This window comes from Grampus griseus (assembly GCF_964374135.1).
Source record: "Grampus griseus genome assembly, chromosome: 6".
In the NCBI taxonomy this organism is placed as follows: domain Eukaryota; kingdom Metazoa; phylum Chordata; class Mammalia; order Artiodactyla; family Delphinidae; genus Grampus; species Grampus griseus.
The window spans coordinates 71,039,308-71,066,022 of record NC_139000.1 but is presented as its reverse complement, the minus strand read 5'-3'; positions in this window follow the sequence as shown (position 1 = coordinate 71,066,022).

The following is a 26,715-nucleotide window of genomic DNA, read 5'->3' as shown; positions in this document are numbered from 1 at the left end:
CACTGGAGTCCACATGTGTGAGAACCTAAGACAAAACTCAAATAGGAAATTTAAAAGAAAGGCATTAATTAATTGGGCAAGGGATATTTTCTACTTTCAGACCATCAAAAGCACTACATTTTCCCCTTACACTTCAAATTACCTGATTGACTTATCTACTAAAGACAGACCTAATCTGAACAAATGGCCATAGCCCTGAGAGCTTCCAAAGCTGATATGCAAAGATGGTTGGGATTCAAGGCAATGCAGAATGTGCTGCAGGAAGCTTTCAAAGTACAAATTAACCCATTTATTATGTCTGTGATAAAGTGGCATGTTTTCCTTGTATAATATTTTTCATGTTTTCCATAAACCATAGTTTAGCATCCTTTTGGAAGATTAAAACTAGAAGTCATTCCTAGTGCTAACAAATATTTTGGTTGAGTGGTATAATTACTCTACTGGGCCTCATAACTTGGCAGCTGGTCTCTTCAATTACACTTTTTAAGTAGGACAAAACTCTGAAAGAAAGCAAACCCTTGATCCTAAGTCCTGCAATGGGATTGGACATGCTGTGCTATCTTCCCAAGGCACATTTCCTTAGGCAAAAGTGTGTCTTTGCAGATGGTTACTTCTGGTCACTTACTATTACCACAAACAATTACATTCTCTTTTCTGGTTCCTATAGGCCAGCTATCTAAAATTAAATTAAAATGTACACATTTTTGTCAGGAGAACAGACTTAATTAAATAAACCATGATAACTAATCATTCCTTCTGAAAAACATGCTGCGGTCGACATAGTTTCAGTGAAACCTCAGTAATGGTGTTTCAAGTGTCATGATTTTAGTTTTATTGTTATATAAAAAAATCCTCAGATTGAATTGTTTCTTTTTTATATAATAGGGGAAAATAGTAGTTCACCTTTTCTTGGATTATATATCTTCCTTTCTATTCTGAGTAAGTGTTGGCTGTTTTTGTCTCTGCCTTCCCATCCTCCCCAAGCTAGAATCAAAGATACTCTCTATATGCATACTTAACCCTATCCAGTATGTGGAGTACGGAACTGACTATTTTGCTGGTCAAAATTTGTCAAGTATTGGCGATGTCACATGATGCAACCAACTAGTATTCAAGGCACTCTTAAACAATGCAGTCCACAACCAAGTATGTTCTTGAATTAGTCTACATGTCAGAGATCCAGACCTGATGTTTCTGGGATGAGCTATGTGCAGATGTAGGTCGAACAAGCCAGTTTTTACTCATCTAGGTGTCATGTACTCATAATTTTGGATTTCAATTTTCCCAAATTCTTTCTTTATGCCTTTTAGTTCCTTCCTTGATTATAGCTCTTACATTTTAAATTATACTTAATACCAGACCTCATGCATTTGCTAGTGATCCTGAGGTGTCTCAGAACATTTTTTTTTTGCCAAAACTAATGAATATGAGCATTTAAAATAATTGATTAATTAATTAATTAAATTTACTTTTGGCTGCATTGGGTCTTCATTGCTGCACGCGGGCTTTCTCTAGTTGTGGTGAGTGGGAGCTACTCTTTGTTGCGGTGCGCGTGCTTCTCACTGTGGTGGCTTCTCTTGTTGCAGAGCACAGGCTCTAGGCACATGGGTTTCAGTAGTTGTGGCGTGCAGGCTCAGTAGTTGTGGCTTGCAGGCTCTAGAGCACAGGCTCAGTAGTTGTGGCTCATGGGCTCCGTGGCACGTGGGATCTTCCCGGAGCAGGGATCAAACCAATGTCGCCTGCATTGGCAGGTGGATTCCTAACCACTGCACCCCCAGGGAAGTCCTTTTTTAAAAAATTAATTAATTAATTAATTTTATTTTTGGCTGTGTTAGAGCATTTTCATAAAGTGGGTAGCCACTTTTTATGGCAGTCCCTGGAACTACAAATTGGATCCAAAATGTAGCTTGATATTTTTCACTAATTTATAGTTCTAATAAAAATCAATTAAGAAGCAACAATTAGGTTGAAACAAGGACTGTATCAATACATTCAAAAGAATCAATTGATTTTATTTTTCCATAATGTCACACAGTTTCTTTCTCGTATGCGGTCATTATCCTCATACATTCTTTGAAGTACAAGTCCCTGAGCAAGAAATCCACTATTTAAACTTTCATCAAGTTATCAAAACTTCTTAACAATGAGGGATAAAGGGAAAATGAGTCTTACATACAACTTGTCCCTATCCTTACCACTTCCACAGTCAGACAGTTTTAAAGACTAAAAGCATTTTAAACTTCTGAAAAAAAATCAAAAGAAAAGTAAGTTTTTTGCCCCAGCTTCAACTGTTTTGTTCACTTACATATTTTCTCTCTTTTATTCTTTATATTTCATCTAATTGTTTTTTCCTTCTCATTCTTACTCTGTTCCCTCTACCTCTCCTTCCTCCTAGATGTGCTTCCTTTTATTTTAATAGTAAGTGTCAAACAACATGCCATATATGTTGGGAAGTGCTGAGAAACTAAGTCCACAAAATTTCTGGGTTAGAAACATGCCAAAAATTTATAAAATGTTTAAAAAATATATTTTCCTCTTTGAATTTTGTTTTGTTTTATTATTGCTCATGATGCAAAATGAGAAACATCCAACTCCTCTAAAAAGTATTTTATGAAAAAATAGTCAACCCAACTTTAATGGGCAAAATTTTGTTCCAGTTTGTTCTTGAAAGGTTTTCCCAAAGTTAAGTTCAACACCATAGTCATTTCCTAATTCTGCCCCAGAAGGGGAAAAGGTTGTTTGTGTAAAGAGCATGGATCTTTTCCCTTCCCAGCTGACTAACTTTGACAAATAATCTTGTCTAGATCAATGTTATAGACCTGGCAACATTCTAATGATCATTAAGTGAGATGACACAAACATGGTTCCAAAAAATCTAGATGTTAAATACATGTTCGTATCTCTCACTCTTATGTAGTCAACTTGTCTGTATGAGTGTTACTGATAGGGTTACAATAATTAAGGAGGAAATGAGGGCTACTTATTTATTTATTTACTTATTGTCTGAGTTGTATAACTTTGATTTCATGGTTACAGATACAAAATTCATTATCTGGATACTGCTTTAAAATCCACAAAATCACTTTACATATCATCTTTCTCATTTTATTTAAATAGAATTATGAAGTTGAGTGGGTAAATATTATGACTTACAAATGGAAAAAGTGGGTCAGAGGGTCAGAGTAGTTTCATTGTTACAGCTGGTGGTTGACAAGCTGAATCCAAAAGCTAGGTCTCTTTTTTTTTAATTAACTTTTATTGGAGTATAGTTGTTTTACAATGTTGTGTTAGTTTCTGCTGTACAGCAAAATGAATCAGCTATTCGTATACATATATTCCCTCTTTTTTGGACTTCCTTCCCATATAAGTCACCACAGAACATTGAGTAGAGTTCTCTGTGCTATACAATAGGTTCTGATTAGTTATCTATTTTATGCACAGTAGTGTATATATGTCACTCCCAATTTCCCAATTCATCCCACCCAACTCTTCCCCTGCTGGTATCTAAATGTACATTTTCTACGTCTGTGTCTCTATTTCTGCAAAAGCTAGGTCTCTTGACATCTATTCAAACTGTATTCCTAATATAGAGTGTATAATTAAATTTAAGAACAATGTTTATCATAATATATGGTAGACAGCACTGTTTCGTGGTGGCCCACATAACATAATAATTAAGAGCATGGACTCGAGATCCAGATTTTGAGTGTGCAAACCTCAGCCCTGCCAATTAACTTATGCTTTTGTGCTCCTAGTTTTCTCATTTGCAAAATGGGTATAATATTAGTTACTACTTCATTGGGTTGTTATGAAAATTAAGTGACTTAATGTATGTAAATTGTTTAGCATAGGACTTGGCACATAATAATTGCTATATGTGTTTGCTGTCATCATTATTATCATTGCATAAGCTAGAAAGAATTATAAGAGCAAATCTGATGGTGAATAATATAAATCCATCAGATATGGGATATAATCAGATATTTCATTTTTATTTACTTCTCAGTGAAAGATGTATATTAACCATATTTTACAATTGAGTAAATTTATGCTCAAAAAAGTAAAAAAATACTCATTCAAGTTCATGCAACTAATACGTGTTAGAAAAGGGTTTAAATGAAAATCTTTCTTCAAAGCCCATGTGCCTTCCACTCTAACACAAAATGTCTCTTAATCTAGTATTTTAGTTTTCACATGAGCAAAGGAGGGTCAAGGGAGAATAACTGAGTCCTAGGAATGATGTCTAGTTAGTAACTAGCTTAAACTAGGACCCAGAACTCCTAAATCAGAGTTCAGTGCTTACATGAAACCAGGCTATGACCTAAATAACTGTTTTGTTTTGTTTTGTTTTAATTGCTCATGATCTCATGTTACTGTCAGTGCTTTTTATGTTAAAAACTTATTGTAGAGAATAAGGAAAGGGAAGCAGTTTTTAAAATTAATGAGGCATTTGTTCTCTTTATGTACAAATCCTAACAAAACGACAGGCAGACTGATACATAATTCATAGAAGCTAACAAATTACAGTGCATTTGCAAAAATGACCTGTTCTTTCCTACTTATTTTCTGCATGGTACATTAATGTAAAGAATAACATAGTGGTAAATATAGACAGTGTAGTACAACAAACAATATTGGAATAATGTACTGATATAACCCATGCCAGAAATGCTAGCAGAGCAATTAGAGGGCTCACACAGTTTGAAAATGAGGTTGAAAGGTCAACCAAGCTTTTATTTCAGCAAATATTATTTTATGCTTTATATTCTTTTTACAGCGAGGATTCAATTCTTTATTACTAGAAAGACCAATCAGATATTACAAATTCTATTCTTAAATCCTAGCAAATGGATGTTGTTTAGGCTTTCAAGAATCACATGAACACATTAAGTATACAGACTTGTACCACTAAGCTATGCCTCCATAAGAACTGAAAATTACTGTAACCCCAAGTATAACATTCAAAATGGCAGATTTCCAGATCTGCCCCTGGAAGAGACTGTGTTAGCTGACAGGGAAAGGACTGCAGGTGAAAAGAAAAGCTTTCTTTTCTCAAGGTTAAGGGGTACAGTTTCACCTTCATCATTGCTTTTCAGTTCTGGGATGAGAACCCACTAACGGCCTAGATAGATTATGGATACCTCAGACAAAATTACAGGCTCTGAGACACTGGGGAAGAAAACCAAAATAAACACAAATAAAAACAATCAGATAATAAAAAAATTAAATTATAAGATATCTGGGGTACTTGGAAGCATATATTAATAAAGCTTGTAATAAAGAGAAAGCAGGCAATTTTTAAAAATATTATTATTCACATAATATTAGCCTGCATAACATGTGGTTGGAAAAATGCCAACTGATATTTTAAGCTGTAAACTAGGATCCTTCCATATGTATGGCACTTGTATGTATGGATATTCATTTTACTGTTATTCTTCTCCATTAGTGGTGCTTATCTCGTGAATGTGCTTCTTTTTATTTAACATAATATTCCCCATACAGATCAGAACTAAGAGCTTCTTGGCATTAAGAGGACAGAATGGCCACAGATTACATCAGAATTCAAATACTAAAGAGAGCAGACACCATATATGTGTGCATTAAATGCATGGTAATTGTTAGACGTATTATTAAGAATCCTTTAAAATAACAAAGACACAGATTCCTAAATTCAAAACTCTAAGCTTTGTTTGTCCATATCCATGTTCATAAACATGCATTGCCTGGGAGTATATGAATATCTTTTGAGGCAAAATCATAGAAATAGAATCAATCAATATTAATTGGTGTTTTTGATAGTCAAGAGAAAGTGCTATGTGACGTGAGTAAATAATGACATAAATTTTCTTCCCTCCTCGTGAGGGTATCTACCAGTCCTTCGGGAAGAGATAGCATATGTGTTAAAAATAGGGTCTAGTGAAACCAGGACCAGCAACAAGAAATCCGATTGCTAGATCCTCTAAGGAAAAGAGAATGTTGCTTTGGAAGTTAGCTAGTGTTAATCTACGGAATGTTTAGTTTAACAGAGCAATTAGAGGACTCACACAGTTTGAAAATGTTGGGGAGGGTTCTTTGGGTGAGATAGTGTATTAGTTTCATACGTTGCTGTAAAAAATTACCACATATTTAGCAGCTTAAAAACAATATAAATTAATTTTCTTACAGTTCTGAAGATTGAGAAGTCCAAACTGCATTCATTGTATAGGCTAAAAATCGGTGTTGGCAGGGCTAGTTCCTTCTCAAGGCTCTAGGGGAGAATCCACTTCATTGTCTTTTCCAGTTTCTAAAGGCTGCCTGCCTTTCTTATCCCATGGCCCCTTCCTCCAACTTCAAGGCTCATCCACAACAATCTCTGCTCTGGAATCACAACTGCTCTCTGACTTTGATCCTCTTGCCTCCCTTTTGTCAGAACCTTTGTGATTATATTGGTTTTACTTGGATAATGTAGGATAATCTTTCTATCCCAAGATCCTTAACTTAATTCCACCTGCAAAGTTCCTTTTGCCATATGAGGTAATATATTTACAGGTTCCAGGGATTAGAATGTGGACATATTTAGGTGAACATTTCTCTGTCTACCAGAGATGGAAATGCATGCACAGTGGTATCAAATTAAGTGCCCAAGTCCTATACCATGACAATACTCAGAGGCTCTGGAAGTCATGCTTTTTGAGGGACTGTCATTTTAATAATAAATACTTTTCAGTAACCGATACATTTGTAACAAAGTGCTCTATGTCAGAGATAAGTTGTGTAGATCCACTTCCTGTTTTTAAAGAAACTTCAGTCTAGTGTGGGTTTCTAAAAACTTTTTGACCATGATCCATTGTAGAAAATACATTTTTCTTTACAATGCAGTTCACATTTACTTCATGTGTATATGGGTGTTGGTGAAACAATTTCATAAAACAATTCACAGCCTAGTAGGAATCTAGCATTTTCTATACTATCCTTTTCATTTAAAGAAAAATGTATTGATCATCACCCTTTATTGTGCTTTTATTGACAAAAGATACAGGTAACTAAATGTATAAAGTATCTACTGATTTTATAGGTAAAACACATAGATACATGTATCAGAGTGTAATAAAATATTCTGATGCATTATTTAAGGTGAACCTTAAAATGTGAGTAACCATTGGCACTCAGAGCCAATGGGTGGAGTAGTCCAAGCAAAGAAGGCAAAACCTAAAAGTATTACCCAAAGTGGCATAGTCAGGAAACTTCAGTCCTAAGAGTTCAAAATGGCTGAAAAATAGGGTATAATTGGAAGCTTGTAAAGAGATGAGGCAAACAAGTAAGTTAGAAAGATGAACTAATCATGGGTCTGTTTGAAGGCTTTCATTCATTCAGGCTGTACCAATTGTGAGGTCCAGTTAGATCTAGATTGGGAATAAATGATGAATGAAAATACAATGAATTTGCTCTCAATGAATTTAAACTTTATCATACGGGCAGTGGTTATGTCACTAAAAATTTGTATATAGAAAAAAAACATAATGATTTTTGTATTTTAAAGAAACCTATAATTGAGAATGGATTTAGTGTGTACAGGTGAAAACTTTTGTCTAGTGAGAAATAGAACTAAGTCTATATTAGTGGCATGGTATCTTAGAGGGGATAGATTTTTAAAATATTAATAAGATAGAATTTACAGGATTTAGAGATTGGATATGAAAGCTTTGGGAAAGGAAAAATGGATGATAATTTCTGTAGTCTTAATTTTAGTGACTGGGGGTAAGGAATCACCAATCAATGAAGAAGGACATACACATTAAAAGCAATTTTAGGATAACAGATACTAAGTCAATAATAAAAAAAATCAAATGGATACATACAGGAAATGGAAGAATATATAGATCTGGGCTACAGGAGAGCAGTTGGGGTTCAGATTGTGCATTGTTAAACTATAGGTGGTATTTTAACCAATGAAACTAGGATAAATCACCCAGGAAAAGTATGTAGAGAAAGGAGAGAAGAAAGGATAGATTCACAGATAGCAGCATTTAAAGGATGAGCAGAATGGGATATTTCACAGGTAATCTTGTAATGGGAGTGGAACGATAGTAAATAATATAGTTGTGTGATTAAAAAAAGGAAGAGTTTTGAGATTATATGAAGTGGTTGAAAGTGGATACAAGAGGTCATAGAAGATAAGAAGTGAAGAATGTCAACCCAACTTGGTTATCAGGATACCTCTGGTAGCATTAGTTGAAGTGAAGTCTCAGAATGGTGAAGGCGGTGGACAGATTTTAGTGGACTGAGGAATAAAGGAGTAAAGAGTGTGAAGATGGTCACTGCAGCCTACAGTTTTCATAAGCCTGTTCTTGAAGGAAAGGTAAGAGGGAATTGCTTGAAGAGAGCACAGTATAGAAGGTTTTTGTTTTTAAGAGGGGGGCAACTTTGAAATATTTTTTGTTTTAAGAAGAAAAATGTGGGAGTCAGACTAGAAGTTTTTAATTTAGTGTTTAAATAGGTACAATGAGAGCAAGAAGGACAGAATGTATATTGTGGTCAAAATGACCCCTTGCCCTTCCTGTTATAGTGTATGCTATCTGTACAGTAAAAACAAAATATCTTAACTGACTCTTACATTTTAAAAACCTGAGTCCAGTTGATTGTTCACAGTAGAACTCGAGAGCTTTCCACTTTAATTTTTGGTTCTCTTCTCCTTCTCACTTGTAAAACCACCAAGGGCAATTAACATAAACAGGCCTGTGATACTCCTGACTTTGCAAGATAATTGACACAGCAGGAAATGCATTCTGGGGCAGACAGTTCCTAGAAGAGTGGGTGGAATCCTAATGGGAGACTGAGGAAGAGTAAACAAGTTAATAATTCCAGTCTGTATATAGCTCTCACATCATTAAAGTCTCAAAGTTATTTTTAAAAGGCCAACAACCTGAAGAGAAATTTTTCCCTTTACTTCAGTTTCTTCAGGGACCTGGGCTTTCATTATTAGTGTTGTTTTTGTCTGATAGTGGTGTTTATACAGACTTTCTAAAATAGACTAAAAGTCAACCTAATTGCTAGTTTTGCATAACTTTCCAAGTTACTATTTAAGCAATAATGACCTTCAGACTGGATATTTTCTTGGCGTTAATGACCAATGGAAAGCTTTGGTGGTCTGAGGTAAAGCCAGGGGCCTTTAATAGAGAACTGTCATTAACGGTCAGAAAATGTCTAACTGGGAGGTCATTATTGTGATTATAAATCATAACAATGTAAATAAAAAGGCAAAGAATTCAAAAGTTACAAGCTGAACATCAAGTTGCCATGGCTACTGTATTTTCCTAGATATGGCAACCCAGAATACTAACCAAAGGAAGACAATTGTCAATTCTTGTTATTCCATTTAGGGTTATAATTGCTGTTTGAATACAAATATTGGTCCGTAGAATCTGAAACAACTAACATTCCTACTGTATGAAGGTAAGAAGAACCTTTGGACTGAAGGGGACCTAGGGAGATTATTCATTCCAATTTCTACTATTACAATTATGACAAGCTGAACTACATTAACATCTTATGTTTACAGGTATCCAAAGAAGGAAAGTATAGACATCTGAAGTAGGGGGGGATCCAGTTTTTGTGGAGTCTGAGGCTCATAGAATTTGAGTATTGCTTTTAAAAGAAAAGAAATCCAAATTACTAATATAAAATACCCATTTTGCCAGTGCCCCTGACACAAGAAGAAATGTGACAGAGGCAAGCATTTTACTGACTGCCATTAAAAAGTCTTACTCTTGCAAAATATACAAAATCATATGACTACACAACATATTGCAAGGGTCCTCCCCAATGTAAAAGATGAAGGGCTTTTTCAATCTAAGGTGATCTCCTGTCAAGAATCCTAGAAGTTTAGACAGAGAAAGAAGCCAATAAATTATCCAATGCAACATCTACACTGTACATGAGGAAACTCAAAAACGTTCAAGTGAGGAGGCTTAAGCTAGCCAAGTCCTCTAACTCATACCTTTCTGCCTCCAGGTACTTTTAAGTCTTACTGGCTTTTATAGGAGGGAGACTAACTGGAACCTAAGTGACATTCTTTGGGAATTTCTGATGAACCAGTGAGGTAGATTAAAAGGAGCATATGCACATGAAGCTTCTTGAGGAAATAAAACATCCTGGAAAAAAAAGAGCTAATTGTTAATTTTAAAAACAGATTGTGTGGTGGAAACCACTAGCTGTTAAACTAAATTTCTTCTCCCCTTCTTTTACAGTAAATGAATTGTGGCTGGAACATCTCCTCCCAAGTAGACCGGCAGGTCTTAGCCCCCTCTTGCAGCCAGGTTTTGCTCTGATTGCTGAGGGTCAATGGTAAATAAAAAATATAGAATTTCTCTTTTAATTTCAATGCATTGTGACATGCCACTGTAACTACGTGGTTTGAAAGAGGAGAATCTGGATACTTCTTATAGTAAATATTTAAAGACTATCTATTTCTTGTTTAAAACTGCTAATAGATATTTTCCTGCTAATAGATATTAGCAGGAAAATAGATATTTTCCTTGGCCATTTCAAAACATATTAGTAAATGATTAAAATCTTAGAGTATGTAAATAATAAAATGTCTCAGAGAAGATCAATTGTAAAGGCATGAGTGTCCAATAAAAGCCAACCTGTGACACTGCAAATAGTTTATTAAATCTTTCTTATTAATTTTTTGACAATCTTGGTTTTAATTTTTAGATTATCACATTGGTCCTGTTATAATTTATTAATAAAAGGACTAAATGAGCCGGAAATATTTCCAAATAACATTGTCAAAATCATCTCTCTTTCCAGTCAGGTATAAAAGATACATGCATTTGTATGATCATTTCACTATTAACCACAGAATTATTTTATTTTATCATATAAATTGGTATTGATGTATATATATTACATACATTATATATACTGACCTCTCTCTCTCTCTCTCTCTATATATATATATATGACCTCTCTCTCTCTATATATATATGACCTCTCTCTCTCTCTCTCTCTATATATATATATAGATATATATATATAGAGAGAGAGAGAGAGAGAGATTGATTGATTGTCACTTCTTGGTCAAAATTCAATTTGTTTGAACAGCATTTTTTGATTAAATAAATTTTGATATTGACCTTGAGAGAAGAAAGTCGATAACTGCATAAGATATCTCCAACCATAGCAACCAAATATTCAGCCTTCTGTCAGCTGCACATCATCAGACTAGCATGGATGCCCATGAGATTGGCAGTTTTGCAGGGCTTATCTAAAGGGAAAAGGGTTATATAGACTTATGAAAACTCTCAGGAGAAAATGAGAATTAAAAAGGTAAGAGCTGATTCTCAGATGCCTGAGTAGATCTCCTAATGACTAAAGAAACCACTGTGATTTCCAAAAGGAGGATTTCCACAAATGTCAAGTTTCTACGCCCTCCTCTTCTGCAGTCTGGTTCCTGTAGTTTAGAAACTAGAGCATTTCTGAATGTAACTTCTTCTGAAATCAGACTTTTAGAGAAATTATTACCCTGTGCCTTCTCAGTTTTACATTCCAATCTAATTTATTATCTATTCCACTAACTATTTTCAGAGAGGAACTGAACTCGGATCAAAAAGAATACTTTTCACCCACAAGTTCATCAGAATTAAAAGTCAAGACTTGTACTAAACAGTTCCTTTGAACATGATGTTCTTTACTTATTGGGGATTAGCGTAAAAACTAGAACTGTCTTCTGGTGATATGAGGTAGTTACTTTCGATCGCTGTTGCTTAAATTGCAATGACATTTTCTAAAGTTCCAACTCCAAGGACACTAACCTGCGACTGCTGGGTTCTGTCTGAGAAAGCACAATACAGGACATCAATAGAAGTAAACATATGGGGACCAGTTAATGCAGAGGGTAACACAGCCCCCTTGACACCCTAAGGATATGGGTTTAGAACCAGTTGAGCTCATTACTTCAAGAAGGCTAAGGTCAGTCCCTGTCTGTTTTCTACCCATTGAAAACCATGCCATCATTCAGCATAACTGACAAGTTATTTCTGCAAGGGGACTGTGCAATAAAATAGAATTTTCTCTGCATTTTTTAAAAAACAATATCCAAACACCCAAGCAATTCTGACAGTTTCGGGTGCTGACTGTATTATAAAGTCTCTGAATTATATTTCAAGCTTGACTTGGCTTCTTATACTTTTCTACAGCACTCAAAACAATTAAAAATATTTGGCATGTTTCTGGTATTGCATCTGGTGATTTGTGAACACTCTCAGACACTTGAACACTGTCTTTTGGGACCCTAAAACATGATGATGATACCAAATTTTCTTTTGGTTTGTGGGAACATTTACTGGAACTTGATAAGAAATATGTGTATAATATTTGTATGGCACTAAAAGAAAACTGAGATATTGAAAATAATAATATATCTCCAAAACAGTAGATCATAATATAAAATATATATTCAGACTGGAAAAATCCAGATGCTTAATTTTGGAATACAATGCTCAACCAAGCCAGCTTTCCATAGCGGTAATTGTGAAAATTATATATTTTTCTAAATATAATCTCTACATTAGTCTTTTTTTTTTTTTTTTTGCGGTATGCGGGCCTCTCACTGTTGTGGCCTTTCCCGTTGCAGAGCACAGGCTCTGGACGCGCAGGCTCAGCGGCCATGGCTCACAGGCCCAGCCGCTCTGCGGCATGTGGGATCCTCCCAGACCGCGGCACGAACCCGTGTCCCCTGCATCGGCAGGCGGACTCTCAACCACTGCGCCACCAGGGAAGCTCTCTACATTAGTCTTTTGGGAGAGGGTACCCTATACCTCTGTACATAAGATTCAGTGCTTAAATAATATGTTTTGGGTGGATTTTCTTTAATTACAATATTTTATTGATAATATTTCATCATTTGACTCATATCCTTATGAAGATTTTTATCATTACTTTCACTAATACTTTCTTTAAAAGCCTCCCCATACCACCTACCATTTATTTCTTCATGTTCATTTCAACTTGTCCTTATGCTCAAATAGTAAAATACATAGTATGCTCTTAATAAGTAACAGCCATACACAGGGCTTCTTGTGGTTTTAGAAACATGACATCTTATCTCAAGGGCTTCTTTTATTCTGTTTTCATTAGAATGCCTTCCTATCTCTTCATATCTCAAAATCCTTAGCAAAACACATTTGCAAGTACAAATGTATTTGTATTACTGTCTTCCTCCCTCATTTCTTATGCAACTTGAAAAAAAAGGACAAGTATGTCACCTTTTATATAATATATTCCCACATTCTGTCATAATTTCTGGTATTTAATAGACATTCACTAAATGTTTATGGAAAAAATAATGAGATAGATTAATGAATCAGCATGGGAAGTTTATAATAAGACAACTCATGAGTATATTTTGAACTTTGTGTAAAATACTGGGCAGGAATGAAATATTTCTTAACATTTTCTCCCCCAAATTCTATCCAAGGGGATATCTGAGGTCATGAAGTAAATTTACTGGGTAGAGTTGCATGTAGAGATATAAAAAGTCATTAAAGTTTTTGTAAATGGAAATGGATCCTATACATCAAAAAAATTTAAGTACTATTTGATGGGATTATCACTTACACAAGATACTGGTAGCTGACATGAGCCTGTAGTTAATTTTCCAAGGACAAGGTGCTAATTAATATTTGTTAGTGATGATGAAATGTAAATATTTGAACAGAAATATTTTCTTGGTATTTTCATATAGACATTGATCAAGTCCTTTGGAGAAAATTTTTCTCTTCAATATGAAAAATTGAATGCTTTTGTAGCCAATGTAATCTGGTATATCACTGTGGAAAGCTAAATAATGCCCCCCACCAAAATCTACATCCTAATGCCTGGAATCTGTGAACATGTTACCTTATATGGCAAAAGGGACTTTGTGGATGTGATTAAACATCTTGAGATGGCAAGAGTATCCTGGATTATCCAGGTGGGCTCAATGTAATCATAGAGGGCCCTACAAGAGGCAGGCAGGAGATCAGAGAGACAGAAGGTAACATGACATAGAAGCAGAGACAGATTTGAAAATGCTATGCTGCTAGCTTTGAAGATGAAGAAGGGGCCATGAGCCAAGGAAGCTGGTGATCTCCAGAAGCTAGAAAAGGCGAGGAACCTAGGCAAGCTGACACCTTGATTTTAATCCAGTGAAACTGATTTAAGACGTCTGACCTCAGAAATGGTAAGATAATAAATCTGCACTGTTTTAAGCCACTTAACTTGTGGTAATTTGAGAAACAGTGGCAACAGAGAACTAATTAATACAATCATCATGAGAATTTTATCATACTCTTGGTGAGAATTTTACATTGAATATATTCCTGTATATGTTTGTATATCATTCTTCCATTTTCTAGCAGTAAACTTTGTTCAGTGTTACATACAATTTTATGAATAGGCTAAAAGTATTTATTCATCCATTCCACAGGTGAAGTATATCTGGGCTGTTGTCAGGGTTCAGTTATCTCAGCAATAGTTCTGTGAATTATCTTATATGTTGATCCAGATGTACATGTGCAAGGCTGTCCATCTTTGCCAGAAGTAAACTGTCATAATTTCTCTGAAGTTAAATATATATATATATATATATATATATATATAGAGAGAGAGAGAGAGAGAGAGAGAGAGAGAGAGAGAGGGAGAGAGAGAGAGAGAGGTATGAGGAATTGGCTCTCGAGATTATGGAGGCTGAGAAACCCCATATTCCGCCATCTGCAAACTGGAGATTTCCGGAAAGCCAGTAGTGTAATTTAGTCCAGAGAACCAAGGAAGTCAATGTCTGCATTGGTATAAATCCTAGTCCAAGAGCAGGAGAAGATGAGATGAACTGTCTCAGCTCAAGCAGTAAAGCAAGCAAAAGAAGTGGTGAATTTCTCTGCCTTTTGTTCTTTTCGGGATCTCAAGGGATTAGATGATGCCTACCCACATTGGGGAGAGCAATCTGTTTTGGTGAGTCCACTAACTGGAATGCTAATCTCATCGGTAAACACTCTTACAGATACACCCAGAAATAAGGTTTAACCTGAGCACCCCATGGCCACTCAAGCTGACACATAAAATTAACTATCACCAAGTGTTTCAAGGCATCTATATTGAAATGGAATGGAATGACGCTTTTATAACATCGACTATTTGGATCCTCTTTACTGTACCTAATAAGCTTTTATAATTTTCCATACAGAACTTGTATATCTTTTGTTAGATTTTTTCTTAGGTCTTTTTATTTTTGACATAAACAGTATACATGTTTTTTCTAACTTTGCTCCTAGCATATAGAAATATAATTGAGTCTGAAACCAGCAAACTAGATAAACTTATAAATTCTAATTTCTTATAAATTCTAATAACTTATTAGCAGTTTATTTATCTATATATACAAGAATACAATCTGTCTTTTTCCCTCTTATTTCTTATTCTTGCCTTAATAAGGTGGCTAAGAATGGACATGATGAAAACAAGAAACTTTATCTTGTTCCCGATCTCAAAGGGAAAGCTTGGAACACTTCAACTTACATATGATGGTACTGAAATAGCTTTTGTTTTATTGTGGAATAACCTGAACGTAGAACAAACAGGATTTTATGACAGATCTGATATGGCAGTGGGTAAAAACATCTAATAAAACATGACTCTTTAGCTTGGTGTAATGTAGTTACTAGCCTAGGAAGACTGGAGGAAGGTATAAAGTCAAGAGCTCAGTTTAGGGCATGCTAAATTTAAGACGTATATTAGAAAGGCAAGTGGACATGTAATCAGTTAGATATATAAGCCTTGGTTATAGAGGAAAAGAACAAGTAAGAAAGAGAAAGAGGTGAATCATTAATTTTTTAAAGGCTATTAAAGCCATAAGATAGCTAAAAATACCAAAACATAAAGAGTAGATCAAGAAAAGGTTGAAAGAAGTTTGGCCTGAAGCACTCCACCATTAATAGTTTGAGGTGAGGAAGAGAAACAAAAATATCTGTAAGGAGTGGTTAGAGAGGTGGCAGGAAAACCAAAAGAATGAGCAAAGTATCCCTGAAACCAAAAGTAGAAAATATTACAGTAGGAAGGAAATTTGCTTAAACTCCAGTCATTACTATACAAATAGTGCTTCAATAAACATCCTTACATCTATATCATAGCTCATCCATAATAGCTTTTTTGGTAGACAAAAATCTTATAAATAGAATTTTGAGGAAAAAGCTACATTGATTTAAAACATTGATAGGTATTATTATACAACTGCTATCGAAAAAAAGGTATCATACAAATATACATTTCTATCCCTGGTATAAGAGAATACACATAGGGAAATACACACCTTGCCTCAGATGCCTTTCAATAAAAGAGAAACTTTGGGAGGAAATCAAAGACAGAGGCTAAAGTGGTTTGCCCATTTACTATCCCTGCTTAGGTTAGCTATCTCTGCTTTTCAAATGAGCCAAAGAACTGCACCATTAAACAGTCAACTACAAAATTCAACTTATGACCAGGGACACAGTTGGCTTTCAATGAGACTTTTAATAGTAAGCAAAAGAATCATTTTGGAAGCCAGCAGGGAGAGGGTTATTCTGATTATCTAAGAGATCAGACATGGTCAAGAGAGCTTCAGATAAATCACATCCACTTCCAAAGCTATATGTTTCTACTCTTCAGACATCTAATTATCACTCTCACTATTTTTATTTTATCCACATATGACCTATACTCCTAGCAGTTTAATATGTTTAAAGTCAATTCAGTTGCTCTTTTGCTTATATCTGTGTTAGAAGGAAAGTGTATATCACTATTGTGACTAGAGAGAAAGTATCACTTGCCATTAAAGGTAACTGCAAGAATAAATATAATCAATACAAGCAATGTTATTAAGTTTCAGGTTGATGGTATTGCTGGCCAAAGGCTTTGAACCTACGGCCCATAAAAAGGAAATTACCAAAGGTATATTTGTTTCTACACGGTATACTTTTAAAACTGTAAAGGCGTGGATTGAAAAGTTAAAGTCTGAATTTTAACTCACCATAGATTGCACGATTTATTCAGAGCAGTATCCTAGTCCATTAACCAAAGAAAAATAAGTCGCAACTCTTATTTTTCCATTAGAATTGTAATTGCTGCTGGATATGAATGTTAGTCCACAGAACTTGAAGCAAGCTTATCAGTGTCTATCTCATGAAACTATAATAACAAAAGTTTTGGTCTAAAATGAGCCCTGGGAGTCAGATATTTTAAATCTCTTCCTATTTTTCTTTCTTTTTTTTTTTTTCGGTACATGGGCCTCTCACTGTTGTGGCCTCCCCCGTTGCAGAGCACAGGCTCTGGATGCACAGGCTCAGCGGCCACGGCTCACGGGCCCAGCACCTCTGCGGCATGTGGGATCTTCCCGGACCGGGGCACGAACCCGTGTGCCCTGCATTGGCAGGCGGACTCTCAACCACTGCGCCACCAGGGAAGCCTAATCTCTTCCTATTTTTCTAGGAAAGGTTATACTTACACCATGTTATTGTCAAATGCCTCCAGAGAAGGACTTTAAAAATTCATTTTTATATAAATAATTTCAGAATAATTTTATAGCTGAGAAGGGAGTCCAGAAATCAACCAGTGCTTCACTTTTCAGGTGAAGAAAGCAAATCTGTAGATATGCTGGTGGATGCCCGAGAGTGGAAGAGGGACACACAGTGTGCTCAGACTGCAAGTCTATTCAGAGCTAGCATTTCCTGGACATAGAACTCTACCTTAAACATCCTTTTTGTGTATTTTTTCATTTATCTCAAAGTCTGAAAAAAATCTACTTTGATTTAATTGCTTTAAAAGGGAATAGGCAGATGATTATATACTTGTATTAATTATGGAGATATTCACCCTAGTAAGAAAATTTTAAAGATAAGGACTAGAGCCATGGCAGAACACAGAGAACAGATGGAGTGACATAGAGCCTATGAAGAACTTCATGAAGATGCAAATGCTTTCCATTATGATTTTACACACCGAGATGTTCCCTGTCACACCAAATATACTGGCTTACTTCTTCACAAACAGATTTTGTGTGTGTGTTTGTATGTGTTAACAGCATAGACAGGCTATGAAGAAAAAGACAATATTCTTAATAATATGAATTATTCATTATTTTATATAATAAATATGAATAGAGTGCTTATGTTCTAAGCATTCTTTTTAAGTGCTGGGTAGACTGCATTCCATTGATCAAATCAGAAAGGTCAATAGTAAGTCAAGGTTGTCTATTAATTTCACCTTTGGTGAGTCAAGAAAGAATTGTATAAACCACTACAGTAATTTATAAAGTCAGTAAATGAACTGGTGCAGGCTTGGTTTGCCAATGATGCTTAGAGGACAAGGAACTAAACACGCACAGTAGAGTATGAAAGAACTTTGGTTAAAGTCTCATAACAGTCATATCTTACATACTACATTTTTTTGTTTGTTTTTCCTTAACCTTATGCCAGTTGAGAAACAGCTTTTACTAGGATGGAGTTGCATCAGCCATCATGACTTCTGCCTCTAGCTAGTCCCATAAATCTTTCAAATTTCACACCTAGTAAATGCAGCTGAAACCAAGTAAACAAAACAATGCCCATGAGAATTGTTTGTTTTGTAACTTTAAGCATAAAATGTCTCTTTGAAGCCTGACCTATTTTTACAAGGGTAGTAAGAACATGTAGCCTTCACCTTGAATATTGCAAACAAATCTCCACATTCCCCTGCTGCAGAGAATCAGCATTTTAACATTGATGAAGCTTTGTGCTGAGATGCAATCTCCATCTGATAACTGCTCTGTCTGATACTAGTTGTCTTTTATTTACAGTTGCACTATCTAATCAAAGTAGTTTTGCTTCAGAACACAAATGTAATAAAAATAAAACAATCCCCAATTTTTCTCTTATATCTCTATTGCTCTTCAGTTTTCAATTAAAAGTTTTTTTGTAGACAATTCTTAAAGTTTTTAGTAAACTCATTCCGGAGGAAAATAGCATAGAACCTCTCAACTGAAGTTATAAGTAGTATAGAAAACAGACATGATACAAAATACAATTCAAGTTACTAAAAACATTATGAATTGACAACTTCTATATAGATCAGAGTCACACATGAACACCCAATTATTGTGTGTGTGTGTGTGTGTGTGTGTTTTCATTGCAAACTGCTTAATGTCAGAAACCAAAAGAAAGCTAAGAAACACTAACTCCACACTCTAGTTGAGGTTTATTCTATCAGGGAAAATAATTTGTTATTATTCTTATTTATTTATTTATTTATTTATTTTAGGTGGCACTCAATCAGTTAATGGTTGCTTCAGGGAGGATACTGTGATTTCTGTCTTCATGTATATACAATGTATTAATATATCAACTGCATGAGCATAATGAATATATATATATACAGTTACAGAAAAATATTAATAATGGTTTTCACTGCATGCTACATTATGAAGGCTTTTTCTTTACATTGTTTATTTGCCAATTTTAAACAATGGAAAGGTTTGACTTATTATCCATATTAAAGTATTATATTTTACATGTTTATTGTCTCTTATGATGGAGCATAATTTAACTCATAAAAATGAGCAATTTGTTTCAAAAAAGGAAAGACTAAAGATCCAATGTAACAAGCATTTATAGATTGCCTCAATACTGCTCAAATATGAGAGACTTTGTAAAGTGGGAGAATCATGATCTCAGCTGATGTTTCTTTTTTCAAATCCAAGGGTAGCTCATATTACATTGTCATCGAACATGGGTTTGAAGCTTTGCATTTTTTAAATAATTTTGATCACTCCTTCCTTCCATAAAACACATTTTCTTCCCTTGACATTTCTGTTACCTTATATTTTCCATTTTTCACAATTGTGCTTCAGTTCTGTTCATTAAGTGTGGGAGTTTCTTTGTTACTTTTTTTTTTTTTTAACAGCTTTATTGGAGTATAATTGCTTTACAGTAGTGTGTTAGTTTCTGCTTTATAACAAACTGAATCAGCTATACATATACATATATCCCCATATCCCCTCCCTCTTGTGTCTCCCTCCCACCCTCCCTATACCACCCCTCTAGGTGGTCACAAAGCACAGAGCTGATCTCCCTGTGCTATGCAGCTGCTTCCCAGTAGCTATCTATTTTACATTTGGTAGTATATTTAAGTTCATCCACTTTCTCACTTCATCCCAGCTTACCCTTCCCCCACCCTGTGTCCTCAAGTCCATTCTCTACATCTGCATCTTTATTCCTGTCTTGCCCCTAGGTTCTTCAGAACCAATTTTTTTTTTTTAGATTGCATATATATGTGTTAGCATATGGTATTTGTTTTTCTCTTTCTGACTTACTTCACTCTGTATGACAGACTCTAGGGCCATCCACCTCACTACAAATAACTCAATTTCGTTTCTTTTTATGGCTGAGTAATAGTCCATTGTATATATGTGCCACATCTTCTTTATCCGTTCATCTGTCGATGGACACTTAGGTTGCTTCCTTGTCCTGGCTATTGAAAATAGGGGTGCAATGAACATTGTGGTACATGACTCTTTTTGAATTATGGTTTTCTCAGGGTATATGCCCAGTAGTGGGATTGCTGGGTCATAAGGTAGTTCTACTTTCACTTTTTTGAGGAACCTTCATACTGTTCTCCATAGTGGCTGTATCAATTTACATTCCCACCAACAGTGCAAGAGGGTTCCCTTTTCTCCACACCCTCTCCAGCATTTATTGTTTGTAGATTTTTTGATGATGGCCATTCTGACCAGTGTGAGGTGATACCTCATTGTAGTTTTGATTTGCATTTCTCTATACTGATGTTGAGCATCTTTTCATGTGCCTCTTGGCTATCTGTATGTCTTCTTTTGACAGATGTCTATTTAAAACTTCCACCCATTCCATTTTTTGATTGTGTTGTTTGTTTTTTTGATATTGAGCTGTGTGAGCTGTTTGTATGTTTTGGAGCTTAATCCCTTGTCGGTCTCTTCGTTTGCAAATATTTTCTCCCATTCGGAGGGTTGTCTTTTTTTCTTTGTTTATGGTTTCCTTTGTTATGCAAAAGCTTCTAAGTTTAATTAGATACCATTTATTAATTTTTGTTTTTATTTTCATTACTCTAGGAGGTAGATAAAAAAGATCTTGATGTGATTTATGTCAGTGTGTTCTACATATGTTTTCCTCTAAGAGTGTTATAATATCCAGTCTCACATTTAGGTCTTTAATCCATTTTGGGTTTATTTTTGTGTAAGATGTTAGAGAATGTTCTAATTTCATTCTTTTACGTGTAGCTGTCTAGTTTCCACAGCACCATTTATTGAAGAGACTGTCTTTCCTCCATTGTATACTCTTGCCTCGTTTGCTGTAGATTAATTGGCCATAGGTATGTGGGTTTATTTCTGTACTTTCTATCCTGTTCCATTGATCTATATTTCTGTTTTTGTGCCAGTAGCATACTGTTTTGATGACTGTAGCTTTGTAGTATAGTCTGAAGCCAGGGAGCCTGATTCCTTCAGCTCTGTTTTTCTTTCTCAAGATTGCTTTGGCTATTCAGGGTCTTTTGTGTCTCTATACAAATTTTAAGATTTCTTTTGTTCTAGTTATTTGAAAAATGTCATTGGTAATTTTATAGCGATTGCATTGAATCTGTAGATTGCTTTAGGTAGTATAGTCATTTTGACAATACTCTTACAATCCAAGAACTTAGTATATCTTTCCATCTGTTTGTGTTGTCTTTGATTTCTTTTATCAGTATCTTATAGTTTTTTGGAGTACAGGTCTTTTGTCTCCTTAGGTAGGCATATTCCTAGGTATTTTATTCTTTTTGATGTGATGCTAAATGGGATTGTTTCTTTAATTTCTCTTTCTGAACTTTCATTATTAGTGTATAGAAATGCAACAGATTTCTGTGTATTAATTTTGTATCCTGCAACTTTACCTAATTCATTGATTAGCCCTAGTAGTTTTCTGGTAACATCTTTAGGATTTTCTATGTATAGTATCATGTCATCTGCAAATAATGGAAATTTTACTTCTTCATTTTCAATTAAGATTCCTTTTATTTCTTTTTCTTCTCTGATTGCTGTGGCTAGGACTTCCAAAACTATGTTGAATAAAAGTGGCCAGAGTGAATAAAAGACGACATACAGATGGCCAAGATGCACATGAAAAGATGCTCAACATTGCTAATTATTAGAGAAATTCAAATCAAAACTACAATGAGGTATCACTTCACACCTGTCAGAATGACCATCATTGAAAAATGTGTAAACAATAAATGCTGGAGAGGGTGTGGAGAAAAGGGAACCTTCATCAACTGTTGATAGAAATGTAAATTGGTACAGCTACTATGAGAACATTATGGAGGTTCCTTATAAAACTAAAAATAGAGCTACCATATGATCCAGCAACCCCAGTCTTGGGCACATATCTGGAGAAAAACATGATTTGAAAGGATACTTGCACTGCACTGTTCATTGCATCACTGCTTACAATAGTCAAGACATGGAAGCAACCTAAATGTTCATTGATAGAGAAATGAATAAAGAAGATGTGGTACATATATCCAATGGAATATTAATCAGCCATTAAAAAGAATGAAATAATGCCATTTGCAGCCATGTGGATGGACTGGAGATTATCATATTAAGTGAAGTAAGTCAGACAGAGAAGACAAATATCATATGATAACACTTATATGCAGAATCTAAAAAAAAATGATACAAATGAACTTATTTACAAAACAGAAACAGACTCACAGACTTAGAGAATGAAATTATGGTTATCAGGGGGGAAGCTGGGGGGGGGATAGATTGGGAGTTTGGCATTAACATGTACACACTGCTATATTTAAAATAAAATGACTTTCCATGACAAAAATAAAACATCAGTGACTCAATTAAAAAAATAATAAAATCTGTATCTTCTTCTGCAACTCTGCTAAACCTCCATTCACCTAATTGCTCAATATATAGTCTCATTAATTATCCTTAGCTCCTTCCAAATTTTGCTCACTTAGCAACCCTCTGATACCTTTAATCCTACTTCCTAAAGAACCCCCAATCCATCCACTGTTTTCCATCCTCATTGCCACACCCCAAGTCCCTACTTCAGTAATTTATTTCCTAGACTGCACAAATAGACTCTAACTGATATCTTCACATCTATCATCTACTTGTGACTACTTCCCAATCTTTACATACTGAGTCTCTTTTAAAAACTATCTTTTTAAATTGCAAAATAATCTCATAATTTCCCTGATACAAACTAATCAAGGATTTCCCATTGCCTTGGAATAATTTCAGAATCTTTAACATAGATTATAATATTCTGTATGGCACTGATGCTACCTCCTTCTCCAGCCTCATGCATAACGTCCTATAGGTTGGCTTCTCCACCTCTGCTCTACTGGGTTTTTCTTAGGTTCTTGAACATACCAGACTCTCTCAAGGTCCTAGGCTTTTATACCTGTAGGTCTTCTTTCTCCTGGATAAATACTTATCTATTTAAGTCTTACCTATCTATTTAGCTAACTCAAACTCACTTGATAGAGTTCAATTCAAGTATTCATCTGCCTATTCAGGCAAAAATTGATCAGCATCTTTATGTATCAAGCACAGTCATAGATGCTGGGAAAATAGTGCTGGGCAAAGGAAATATGGTGTCTTTTCTTACCCACAGGCCTAGGTTTTAACAGCCATATCCATGAAATGTTGTGAAGATTTTTCCACAGCAATTACATGCTTAAAATAATTTCATTAATTATATTTTTATTATTTACTTAATATATGTCTTTTCTACTAAATGGTGAGTTCCATGGACACAGAGATCAACTGTTTAGTATATATGCAATGAATAGTTTTTAACTGACACTTACCAATATGCTAAAAGAAAATCCCCAGATGATACCCAAACTCTTTGCCATTGTATATAAAGCCATTAAAGTCCCGACCATAAATTTTCACGTGTCTACTAAAACTCCCTGAATTCTAGCCATAAATTACATTCCGTTTCTTAAACCCACCTTGTGTTTCTTATTTCCAACCTTTACACAAACCATATCCTTTATCTTGAATGCCCCTCTCAACTTATTTGCTTGAATTCCTACATTTTTTTTTCAGCCTCTACTTCATGGGTACATTCATAAAGCAATCCATAAATTGTGAATCTAAGTTGTTTGAGAAGCCATGGATATAGAGATAATTCTAAAGATTTGGCTGCAAGAGAAGAGACTAAGATGAAAGTAGTGATCTCTTGATATTTGCATCATATTCTAGTGCATGGTAGACAACTATGTAAATAATGGGAGAAATTGCTTGGGGTAGATGAAGTAGATGTCAAAGATGGTAGTTGGAAGTGCCAAAGGAGAATGAAAAAAGGGTTCCTGGTTCCTGTCCTCAAAGAATCCACAGTATAGTGGGAGATAGAGAGTGGCTAATAGGTAAAATTATGGTCATGTAAAAAATGATATATGTTGGAACTTCTCTGGTGGTCCAGTGGTAAAGAATCCACCTCCAATGCAGGGGATGTGGGTTTGATCCCTGTCAGGGGACTAAGATCCCACATACCTCAGGGCAACTAAGCCCATGCACCACAACTAGAGAAGAGAAAAAAAACCCCACATGCCACAACTAGGGAGAAGCCCGCACACCACAACAGAGCCCGTGCACCACAACGAAAGATCCCACATGCCTCAATGAAGATCCTGCATGCTGCAACTAAGACCTGACACAGCCAAAAATAAATAAAATAAATTTAAAAAATGATATATGTTAAAGAAAATATAAGAAAAAAGACTAAAACATACATATTTCTGGGTTATTAAAGTTTCATAAAAATGACTCCATTAGATGAGTAAGATATATGTGAGAGTGATCAAATTTGAGGAATAGAGGTGAAGCAAAATAACTCAAAATTCCTAATAGTGACTGAGTTGAGTGAAGAAGAAGGGAGGAGAGAAGGCCTGAAAGAAACACATTTGTAGAATAAATTTGCATTCACTCTCTATTCAGTTTTCTGGGGCCTAAATCTTATATAATTATGAGGCCATCTTTCAGAGAAAGAACATAAAATTACAATACAAAATTAGGTGTAAACCAAGTATTCATTACAATAAGAAAAGAAATTACATCACTTACAAATAACATGAATGTTGCAATATTTAGCAAATAACACTGTTTTTCAATAGTTTTTTATTCGTGGCATAATTTACATAAATTAAAATATGCAAATTGTAGTCGAGAGTTTGGTGAGTTTTGACAAATGTATATACTTAAGTAATCACCAATCCAGTCAGGATATAGAACATTTCTATTAGTCCTGAGTTTCCTTATGCCCCCTTCCAGTCAATTCCCACTCCCAAAGGCAATCACTGTTCTAATTTCTATGATCATAGATTACTTTTACCTGATCTTGAACTTCACAAAAGAAATCATTGAGTATAAACTTTTTATGTATATGCATAATCTATTTTGCTCAAGATTCATCCATGTTGTTTCATGTATCAGTAGTTTGTTTTTAAAGCTGTGTTTATTCCGTTGTAATAATGTGCCACAGATTTCTTACCTATTCTCCTATTAAAATGAAACATTTGCATTATTTCCATTTTAAGGTTTTATGAGTTAAGATGCTATGAACATTTACATACTTAACTACAAGCCTTTGTTGTAACACAAGTTTTCATTTAACATGAGTAAAAACTAATGGGTTTTCATTTAACATAATTGAAAATAATGGGTCATGGAGGCCAGTTTATGTTTAATTGTACAAAAATCTGTTAAACTGATTTTCAAAGTAGTCATGTTATTTACATTCCCAACAGAAATCCAGGAGTTCCAGTTTTTCTAAATCCTTTCTCTTCTTTTAAATATGAAGTACTATTTAATTTTGTTTGTAATTTACATTTCCATGATATTTATTAATGCAGGCAATTTGTGCATAAAAAGATTATGCTCAACATCAGTAGTATCATAGAAATGCAGAACATTTTTATTTTGGTTAAATCTAGTTGATAATTTTCTTTCATTGTTAGTGCTTTTTTGCACTGTTAGAGAAGTCTTTCCCTACAATGAGATTGGTTATTCATTCTCCCATTGAGGGGATATTTAGATTGTTTCTATATTTGAGATATTACGAATAGAATTGCTGTGAACATTAGTACATGGTTGTAAAGACTTTCATACATTTGTACATTCATATACAAGTCTTTGAAATGACATAATTATTCATTTATTCTGGGTAAATTCCTAGGAAACAAACTACACTTCACCAACTACTTTTTTCTGTGAAATATTTTTTCATGCCCTTTTTAAAACTGGGTTGTTTATCATTAATTTCTATATATTCTTCCTGTAGTATGGAATCAAGTACTTTTTGAGATATATGTATTGAGAATATGTTCCCTAAGTCTATGGCTTGCTTTTTCATTTTCTTATCAGTGTTTTTGATGAGCAAAACATTTATTTTGGTGAAGATCAATTTATCTATTTTTTCTTTTATATTTGGTGACTTTTTGTCATATAAGAAATTTTGCCTATAACAAAATCAAGAAAATATTTTTCAATGTTTTCTCAAGAAGGCATACACATTTAGATTTTATGTTTATGACTATGATCCATCTCAGATATTTGTGTATGTTCTAAAGTAAGTGTCAAGATAAACATTTTTTCCCATATGAATATACAGTGGTTCAAACAGAATTTGCTGAAAGAAATTTCCATTCTGATTGGAA